Raw genomic sequence first — 10,995 nt, 5'->3', positions numbered from 1 at the left:
TGCCTGTCTCCTATCATTTGCAGCAGAGACATTTTAATAGAGGTGAAAGAAATACTTTTATTTTTAAGGTAATTTTGGAAATGGTTATAGACCTCCAGGGCAAAGCTGAGAAATAGATCAGGAAATATTTATGCAGAGAAAGGATGTCTATAAAAGCTATAGAACATTGAACATGAGGGATTGCAGAAGTACCCTGACACCAATTCAAACTGGAGCAGGACAATGGCAACCGACAATGTGCATTTTTATGACAGTACAAGCCACCGGCTAATGGGCAACACTTGGAACAGAAAACAAAATCATTGTCTTGAGAATTCGACAATGTGATGTGCAAACTTTACTTTGAAATAATAATGAGCATCTCAAGGAGCCAAAGCATCATAATCACATTTACTCGCTTGCCTCAATATCTGACAATGAAGACTCAGAGAAGCAGATTCCCTATTTGAGTATAAAGAGTCAATGAATAGGACTGTGCCAAGTTACCCTGGTGTGATGGGAGTCTAAATGTCTCCTGGAATATAAAATGATGCCCAAAAGACTTTAGAATGCAGAAAACAAGCACAATGAAGACATTGAGCACATGCATATGTTTTCTTGGACTCAGATTTATAGCAGCAAGTTCAGACAAGGAAAGATTAAGATTTGACTCCATTACAGTTGCGTACAGTGGCACTTGCTCATATAGAAAGCACAAACACCTGCTTTTTCAAGGAGAATAATGTTAGATGGCTTCTGCTTCTATTATCCAAACAAGCAATGAGCTAGTTGTTACTTAAAATGAGAGCTGATAATCAATTTGTATTAAGGATTAATCAACAATTGTTTAATATACACTTTCATTCCCATACTGAATCCTTCAGCACTAATGAAAGAACCTTTGGGATATGCATAGAAAGTGCCCTCAAATTACTCAGCCAAGTACCTACTGAGGATCAGTTGGTGTCATGCAACTTTATGTAGAGAGGAGTTCTAAGTTAAATTTGACTACATGGCATTAAAGGAGAGAAAGGTTTGACAATGAGTGAAAAACAGACTAAAGTCATCCATCCTTCTTTCCAAGTATGCCCCTGATATAGGTTTCCTGAACGTATACAATGAAACACAAGATGTTTAAATACCATTACTATTTTCACAGTGTCTCATTTTACTAACTTGATTTGAGGAAAATATGAATATATATGAATAGTGATAATAATACGATTGAATTAATATACATCTATACTTTATCTTGGATGAACAGTGAAGACTAGAGACAGAGCTTCTGAAACAATTTCCTTGCTTTGTGTTGCCTTAATTCCACATGAAATCTGTGACAGTAGCTCATATATCCTTTAAATAAGACCTGTTTCAAGTCATAGAGCACTCCAAAAAGTCTCAGGGTAGTGAATCTAAATAGTCAATTTAACATGTGCATCCATGTGTATAGACAGATGAAGCACATGTTTTCTGTTTCAATTAAATATTGCCACATATCAACATTTGTATATCAGGTGAGATGCTCGCTGGAGACATAAGTCACCAGACAATCAACTCTTGAGGCTCACCCTTCATTGACAGGTGTGCATCCTTTCTTTGTTAGGAGTCTGGCTACTGGCAAGTTTTTATTTCCTCCTGCTTCTATTTAGAGAAAGCCTAATTGATTCTTGGTATGTTTACTTTCTAACAAAATTGAGCATTATAAGAAACTTGAGAAATAGATATTTCCAATTTACTGAAGCCTGAGTTCCCTTCTCTATATTTTGTTGTTCAGCAGTCAAGAATTGTTCTTAACACAATTCCAGAAAGGAAATGTACATCTTTGTGGGAGGAGGTTCCAGATTTTGCTGGAATCTGGATGTGGTAGTGTTTTTGTCATTTCAGAAATTAGGAGACATAACTGTAGGATGCATTCTGAGGCCAGCCTGGGAGAGTGTCTTTTAAAATCAACACATAAGCTAAAAACAAATTTGGAGCTTTATTTTAAAATATTGCACAGTTCATTAAAGATATTCTGCTGTTAAAGTAGTTTGTCTAACAAATTAGTTAATTAATGGTCATGTCCTTAATAACACTCAGTGTTTCATATTTTTGCTCCTTGCTGGAGGTATAACCCTGGGCTAATAATTCAGTTCTTACATTTTCTGAAAATTTTCATTGCGAAATGCATAAATTAACTCTTCATAAAACACCTGTGATATTGTTTCCTTTTTATTCACACTATGCCTTTCCTGGGAGCTCCTGAGCCACCATTGATATTTCTATCTGATTCACCTACATGGACATAAGTTCATTCTACTTCAACCAGTCTCCTGTGCAGGTAGTGGCTTTACTTCAGTAATATTTCATATCCTTTTGCAAAACCTAGAAGGGATGATTGTGTCCCTGAGTGACTAACCAATTGTGAGGGAATTTTACACTGACAGATTCAGCTTCATTATATAAAATTGTGTAGGGACACTCTCTTGTATACACTTAACTTCTCAAAGCAAATGGAAACTGTGCTTACTTTAAGTCTACTGTAAAGATTATTAAAATGATTATAAAATCTTGGCAAAATGACTTAACAAAAAAGGAAAAGAAAAATGATCCACCAAGATGTCTCACACATATCAATTCTTTAATTCCATTTATAGATTTTTCCAATAATTTGAAAATAAACAAAACCTTCTGGCTCTGTATGTCTGTGGGGAGTTTGGGACTTTAGGTACACATAGCTGAGGATACTTTGCATAAATCTGCATATGTTTACATGCAATGACAGACATACTGCAGTTTCCCAAATGTTGCTAGGGTAATTTAATCTTCTACAAAATTTTGCATAGCATATTTAGTTGTAATATGCTCAGAAACATTACCTGAATGTATGCAAAGTACATTTAGCTCATCCTTACATAGTTCTCATATCAAAAAATGTAGTTAGGTCTTGGGGAGCTTTTTGCAGCTTTATTCATGTGAGCTTGAAGATCTCAAATTAAACCAAATTATTCATAGCAGGAAATGAGCCTTTTAAAAATTTAAACTAAAAATGCATTTAGATTTGCCTATTGTATAGTCTTTCAGTCAATTTAGATTTCTTTTGCTATCTTTTTGGTTTTATTCTGATGTTATTACATTTGTTTTTCTACATTATTCAATTGTTAGTTTGAGATCTTTCAAACCTGTTATAACAGCAATTACTACATAATATTATTTACTTCAAAATAGCAAATTATTAAATAGAAAAAATGTTAAAATTTCTGACTGAAGCACAAAATCTCTGTAAACATAGGACTTCATATATTTTTAATAAAGGAATATTTAAAAGATTTGTTTCTTAGTAAATATTTTCTTTATTCCATGTTTCTCAAAATACAACTTCTGGTTTTATAAATTTTTAATTTTGTAGACTAGCTCTTTTCTATAAAACCTTTAGTTTGAGAAAAGATTATGCATAAAATATATATGTGTGTGTATGTGTGGGTGTGTGTGTGTATGTGTATGTGAGTCTGAGTGTCTGTATTTATTTATCTCCATATTATCTCTGAAACCTCAGAATGTCGGAATCTTCAGATTATCAATTTCCTTTAATAAAAATTATGATATGTTTATGTAACAGACTATAGAGTAATATACATTTCATGTCCAGATTACTTTTTATACATAACAAAAGAAATGTTATAAAACATTATTTATTGAGTGAGTATATTCTATTGTTCATAGAAGAAGTGATCCCTAATGTAAAATAAAATCTATTCAGGGTTTAATTACTGCCTGAATATTTTCAAATTATGGGTTGGATCTATACATATGTAACCACAGATATGAAAGATTAGAATCAGTTGAAGAACCTGTTGTTCCCAAAATGCTTATCTGAATAAATACTTTATTGCCCTTATTTTGTATAAAGGTCAACATAGTGACTTACTTTCACCAAATATACAAATATTTTCTCTTCTCAGTTGTCTTTTTCAATTATATCTTTACATAGATTTTGATCCATAGATTCTTAACAATAACTAACTTTAATCCTTTCTTTTCTGTGTCATCTGTAGTTAGAGATGATCTCCAAATATACAATTATATTTTGGATTAACATTTCAAATTTTCTATCTTTTTTCTTTAAAAAGAAGTAGTCAAAAATCTGCATTTGTTCTTTGATCATTCTTTGCCTCCCATCTTTGTTTGAAAGTTTGAAATCATCTATTTTTCCAGTCCCCCCTTTTTGCCTCTAATTTGTTTCCATTTCTATAGTTATTATATTGAACAGCACCCTCAGAGGAAATGAATTAACCATAGCTGGAAACTTATTTTTCATATTTGTAAGTAGAAAGTTACATTTTATGATTATGCTATAGAATCAGTTAACTCTTTTATTTATTTGTGATTATGGTAAAGTTTTAAGTTTTAAACCTTCCAATATTCTATTTTAATGTCACGTCTTAAAGTCTCTAATAGTTAACAAAGATATTTAATGTTCTCTGAAAATCCTGATTAGAAAGGGCAATGATGGCACATACCTTTAATTCCAGCACTCAAAAGACAGAGGCAGGTGGATCGCTGTGATTTCAAGGCCACTCTGACCTCCAGTTCCATGACAGGTTCCAAAGCTATAGAGAAACTCTATCTCGAAAAACCAAACAAAACAAAAAATATAATTAAAAACCCGTATTAGTTTACCTACACCATTGAAATCTTAAGCCAATGCCCTAAATGCTGCACAATCCCTCTACCATATCTCCTTGCCCTGTTCAATTCTCCTCATTCTATCACTCCTTCACTACTTCTGTGCTCAAGAAGAATCAGCTAAGGCAGGCAGATTGCTCTTTCTACTTGGAATGCCCCTCCTGATTCTACTTGGTTACCATCTTTCTTTATAAAGTTTACTCAGGATTATTGTCCTTCAGAATCTATTTTGATATTGTGTGGTAGTTTCTTCTTATATTGAGATTTCCATTTTGCCGGGAACCATTTTGATGTCTATTCTTGGTTGTCAATTAACTAAAACCCCAAAAAAGAGGGCACGACTCTGAGGGAGTTTTTGCTTAATTTAAAGTAGGAAGATCTACTTCTAATGCAGAAAAACCTTTAATCCTGATCTTTTGATCTGAGAAAACCTACATCTTATCTGTGTTATACCTTTTCTTGGAAACGTATATAAGGATATGGAACAGGAAGCATTTGCTGTTTGCCTGCTCACTTTCATCTGGTTAGCTAGACCATTCATTCATTGATTTTAGAACCCACTTCTTCAAATTTCTGGCACATACTGAAGAGAAACTAAGATAACCATCCTCAAGACTGAACAACTACTGGACTATTAATCCTTCCATTTATAAGCAGCCATTTTTGAATGACTGGACACAGCCTGTGCATCATTCTAATAATTCCTATATAAATAAATAATACATATAATTTATATATCATCTATTGATCTACAAGTTCAATTGCTCTAGAGGACCTTGACTATTACCAGCTCTTTAAGCTAGAAAGTAAACAACTCAAAACAGCTTTTCAAAGTCCTTGAGACAAGCCAGATTCCCTGGGTCCTGTCTTTCCAAGAGTAAGCAAGCAAGGATATAAAGAAGATTCTCAAAGGAGCCATATTGCCAAAACCTCTGAGCCCAGACCAGCTTCCTGGAAAAAGCAAAAACCAGCTGAATTGTCTGCAGGCGTTTAGAGCAACTGCTTCACTTGTAAAGGACACTGTGAGCTTCTTGCATCCTGTGCCGTATACTCCAGGTCACCAACATTTGTGAGCTGTCAACAGTGCTGAGATTGCCTTTCCTAATGCACTTGTCTTTGAATTATTTGTGGTTCAGTAACTCCTCTGCAAATTTCTGTGAATAAACCCAATAAAACTCATTGGTTCACAAAAGTGAACTTTGGTAATATCTATATGTTGGTCTCTCATAGACTCACTAACTGGTGTGAATAGATGTATGTTTAGCATCTACCCAGGAGAAGTCTGTCACACATCTTGATCTCCCTGCTTGTTTGCTATCCTCTTTTCTGTAAATAAAGAGTTATAGCATTGTGTTTTGAAGTCTGCACTTGAGAATTACTTAAACAAAAACAAACCATGGCAATTGTTTTTCTTGTGCTTTCTAAAATGCTCTTCTCCTTGAGCTATGTAAATGATACGCAGATGAACCTGAGGATGATCTTTCATTGCTTCTTTCTAGAATAAACTGTGTGTGTGTGAAAACCTGTTCTCTGTACTTTGCAGGGTGTATTAGGTCAGAGCCCTAAAATCTTGCTGTTGTTTGCTGCAATCTAGCATAGGAAGTATGTATGTTCTATAGATAAGGATCCATCCATATTTTTGTTGTTTGTTACTAGAAGAATTTGTATGTGATTTTCATTCATCTGTCTGGTTCCCACTTACAGCTCAACTTACCAGGCACAATGATAGTGGCAGAGACACAAAGATGCAGACAGTTTGTTAGTACTTATGCAGACTTGACATAGAATTTTTATAGTTTGTTCTGACTTCTGGGGAATGCTTCATAGATGACACAATAATTGGTATTTTATTGTTAATGATCTTCCATTCCATTTGTTATTTTTTTTAATTTTTGCCATTTCATATCCATTTCCTCTTGTTGTGAGATTAGATGATGTTATGGGAGACAAAGGTATATTTTCTAAACTGAAATGTGCTCAGATTTGTAAGTGGTGAGCTCTGACTTCCTGGAATGGATTCTTTTGTTGTCATTCTGGATTTTCTTGGTGTATGGCTTATGAATTTTATTTAAAATATTGGAGAGTGAGATGGCTACTGACCAACAATCTAACTTTAAAATTTCAATGTCTTCTTAATTTTTCCACTTTCAGATGACTTTTAGGAAGAGTAATTTATGGATCATGTTATATAACTGCACAACTACCTCACTGGTCTTCCAGTCTGCAGCCTCCACCACTTAACTTGCAATGAGGTTAGAAGATTGTGGTTGTCATCATCTTGGCATGAAGGTGCGAAGTTGACCTTGAAGTAAAAACTGCACTATGTGGCATGGCCTTTATTAGTACATTACAACATTTTATTTCTCTCTTAATTCTCACACTTCTCAGCAGTTCTGCTGATAATGTAGTAGTGAAACTTGAAACTATGGCCAATGTCTACAATGGGTAAGGGATGCATGTATTTACTACTTCATACTGAAACTTGACATTTACAACCTTCAACACCTTTTCTCCTTCAATATCAAACTCCTTGGTTTCTCTGTTTCTTCTATTGAAAACCACTTCCTGGTGGTATTACTTATTGTGGCAGTCAGCTCTTCACTTTCTTGGATGTTATTCTGGGGGATGGGGCTTTTTCTGTTTCTTACATTGAATCATTTTTCAGTGTCCCAAATCTTATTTGCAATTATGTCATTATTTTGTATTATGTGAAACCCTCCTGTGTGCTTTCTCTGCTGCTGTCCATGGTTCTGAAATTCACATCTGTGTTTCTGAAGATAAAGGATGCAGGTGGCTGCTGAATCAGCTGAGTGCCTGGCATTTTGGTGGTGCTGAATGCCCCCCAGTATCATTGTAAGAAGGCCAGTAGTAACTGTTAAACTGCTTAGGCCCTTTGGGATACACCTTCTGTATCAACGGAACTCTAATGTACTAAATTACTAAACAGTCTATTCTTTTTTTTCTTTTTAATGTCACTCTTTATTGGTTCTTTGAGAATTCCATAAGATATAGTTTTTTCTTATTTTACATATTGATCCCAGTTCCCTCTCCCTCCCTCCATCTCTTCCTCCTTCTTATGCCCCAACTGCCCCCCATCCCACCCCCACCCCCCCCACACTACAAGGAGGATGATGTCTTCCATGAGGGATCAACAAAATCTGTCAAGTCATTTGGAGTAGGTACTAGGCCCTTCCTCCTTCCTCTAGGCTAAGGGAGTATCCCTCCATGGGGGATTTGTTCCCAACAGTCTATTCTTAAGTGCAAGCATGAATAGTTGAATGACACATAGCTCAGGTGTTATATGTATACCTATAATTAAAAAATTATATAATCATCAAGTTACCACCTTCTTATGAGAGAGGAAATTTAATAGACAAATTGCTTATGAAATGATGTCTTCAGTAGTATGTAAATAATATTCTCACTCACTAAAATAGCATTGGAGGCAGCTACTGGATTTTTACAGTAGTACAGTATATACTATCATTGTTTCCACAAAATGGCAATTTAACAATTCGATTTTATGTTTTCCTGCATTTCTTTCCATTGAGAAAGGCACCATGAGCATGTGTTTTTGTGTGCATACAGTTTGATACATTTTTATTTATATTGGATGAATTTTAATTTATAGTAAAATATCTGTATATTTTATAGCAGCAAGGGATAATGTTAAGTTTTTATATTTATGTTTTATACATAAATGATGTAACTTTCTACATTATCTTTCTTGTTGTAGACTATTCATCTGCAATTTTCTTTAGAACTGATGAAAATCTGAAAATATTTTACAAATAAGAAATTTATTTCTGTCAAATCAGTATTGTTCAAGGTCCAATTATGTAGTCAATCAGTCTTGGTCTTTTTGTCTTTTTCCAGGAACTGGTATTTATTATCAAAGTCATATTCGATGTCAACAAGATGCCACAACTACAAAAAACAATTGTGCATATTGCAATCTCAATGCAAACAACCAAATGATCTCTCCTCTCTTCAATGCATTACTTAGGATTTCATTTATTTGGCCCATGTTCATCCCAGACCCAAATCGCCCCATGTTTTTTATACCACCACTAAAGGGTCCTTCCATGCCTCCATTTTTATTTATTCCAAATCCTATGCCTTCCATTCCCATTCCTGTAGTCCCTAGGTTTCCCATCCCAGTGCCTTTGTCCAGGTGGTTGGAATCAATAGGCTGCCCTCCAGGTCCTAATCCCATGCCAATACCATGGGGAAGTTGCTGTGGTCGTTCAGGAGGGAAAAAAATCTTCCTTGGGTAAGGCCCTCTCATTCATTTTGATGTGCATTGGTCTATCAAACAGCAGCTGGCCATTAAACATAGATATAACATGGATAGCTTCAATGGATTGTTCAAAAGTCACAGTATCTATTCCACAACTTTTCCCATCTTTATCTTCCAGAATGTGTGCTCCGACCACTACAACAGCCATACTAAATACTTCCTTCAGTTTCTTCCAGCCAACTTTATAATCCAGATTTGCTCCAAATACCATGCTTCCCAGTCTTCCAGCCTTTTGTATTGCTCTCCTTGCATGTTCACTATCAGGATCTTTCTTGACTTTTAGTGGTCTTCCACTCAGACTATGCTTGTTTAAAACTTCAGCAGCTTTTTTCATGCTCTCTTCCATCTTGAATTCAACAACAGCGCATTCTGTTGACTTTCATTCAGCGTCCATTAAGAGCTCCGCGTATGTTACCTCATTAACTTTTTCTTTAACCAGGTCTTTAAGCAACTGCCCTTTCATATCAAAAGGTATGTTGGTAATGAAGGCTCTGTATCTTTTAGTTGGGTTGGTGTATGGCTCAAAGCAATTGCCTCCTCTTTTCAGGTTTTTCTCCTTCCTCTTCTCATTCTGAGTAGGTCATTCTCCTTTACCTCACCCTTCAGGCCTGGGGCTCCATTGTTGCGCGGCACGCAGGGCGCAGCTCTCTTCCTCCATTTTGGGCTCTGTTGCTGCGACTTTGGCCTCGGCTTCGACCCCAGCCACCATTTTCTCCGCATTTCTGCTTTGTGTGAGGGAGCGAACTGTCCAGTCTTAGTCTTTAATCTTTCTTTTGAAAAAGAAAAACAATATACCATATTTTTTGCTTTCCTCAATACTCTGTTAGCATAGTAATAACTCAGGAAGCATTGTCATAGCAAACATGTTACAGGTGCTTTGGGAATTAGAATACCCCTCATAAGGGCAGTAGATGAATATAGCAATCCCATTAATATAATCAAAGATTGGAACTGCATATGTCTTCTTGGTGATACAGACTTTCATCCTTGATTTCAGTCTAATTTTAAGGTTCATCTGTCTTTATTATTGTAGGTTTCTTAAGACACTAAATATCCTTAGGTATAAATAGCATATTTCTTGCACTTCTCTACAATTCCAAGATAAAAGGCATGTATACAATTCATGGGGTCTATTTTATAGTTGATGCATAGACTGGCAGAAGAGAAAAATGTTTATGATAATGTGATATATCTTCCTTGTTGTTACATAAACATATACATGAATACTTACTATTTTACTATATATGCATGTCTTCATAAATACTATGTATATATGATCAGTTTGTGTGCATATTTTCAGGGCTGACCATTTATCAATAGACAACCAATTGTGTTCTTCTGTTTGAAGACTTTTTTCTGCTGCTCTCAGCATCCCTTAGGTACCTGTAGTTCTTTGTAAGTGGCTTTCTCTTGTCTGTTTTGATATGGCATGTCTATTATTGTTCTTGTTATAAGGTAGGAATGTTGATGAGAATTTATGGGTGTGACTTCTGACATTCCTATTATTACTTTAAAAATTCTTATAACAGTAGTTGGTTTCTGGAAGGAACTACACTAGGATTTCTCCATGGAATTATAACATTCAGAGTTGAGATTCACATGCTTGGTCCACACAGGACATCAGTTTTGTGAACAACACCAGGAGTTGAATTTGAAAGGGAATTAGACATGGTTCAATATTTCAACCATGTGAATATGCTATTCATAACATTAAAATACACAGTACTAAAGGAATAGGAATTCCTTTATGGTTTCTTCATCTCTGGAAATTTTGCTTATTCTCATGTCCATTGAACACAACACACCCACAAAAAATCCCCAGAGAGTTACATTGGGATTCAAATTTCAAGCTGAATATCAGAGAAGCAAAGCAGCTGGCCACTGGAGAGGGAGTGCCTTATACTGAATACTGAAGACCCTGCTTGTATCTTTTATACTCTTCTAGTGTTGGGGTAAAAGGCATGTGATCTGTTACTCATTTAGACTGATTTAATCTTGTGTATGCCTGGGTGACCTTGAATTCAGAGAGATCTACCTACCTCTTAATCCTG

The 10,995-nt window shown here is 35.3% G+C and overlaps 1 pseudogene; it reads right to left on the bottom strand.

Moving 5' to 3' along the window:
• Positions 1-8,554: 8,554 nt before the first annotated feature.
• LOC127214822 (heterogeneous nuclear ribonucleoprotein M-like) lies at positions 8,555-9,665 on the bottom strand (annotated as a pseudogene).
• Between the last annotated feature and the right edge of the window lie 1,330 nt (positions 9,666-10,995).

The sequence above is a fragment of the Phodopus roborovskii genome, unplaced genomic scaffold (genome assembly GCF_943737965.1).
Source record: "Phodopus roborovskii unplaced genomic scaffold, PHOROB, whole genome shotgun sequence".
In the NCBI taxonomy this organism is placed as follows: Eukaryota; Metazoa; Chordata; class Mammalia; order Rodentia; family Cricetidae; genus Phodopus; species Phodopus roborovskii.
The sequence above is the reverse complement of the archived record's forward strand: the minus strand, read 5'-3'. Positions and strand labels throughout refer to the sequence as shown.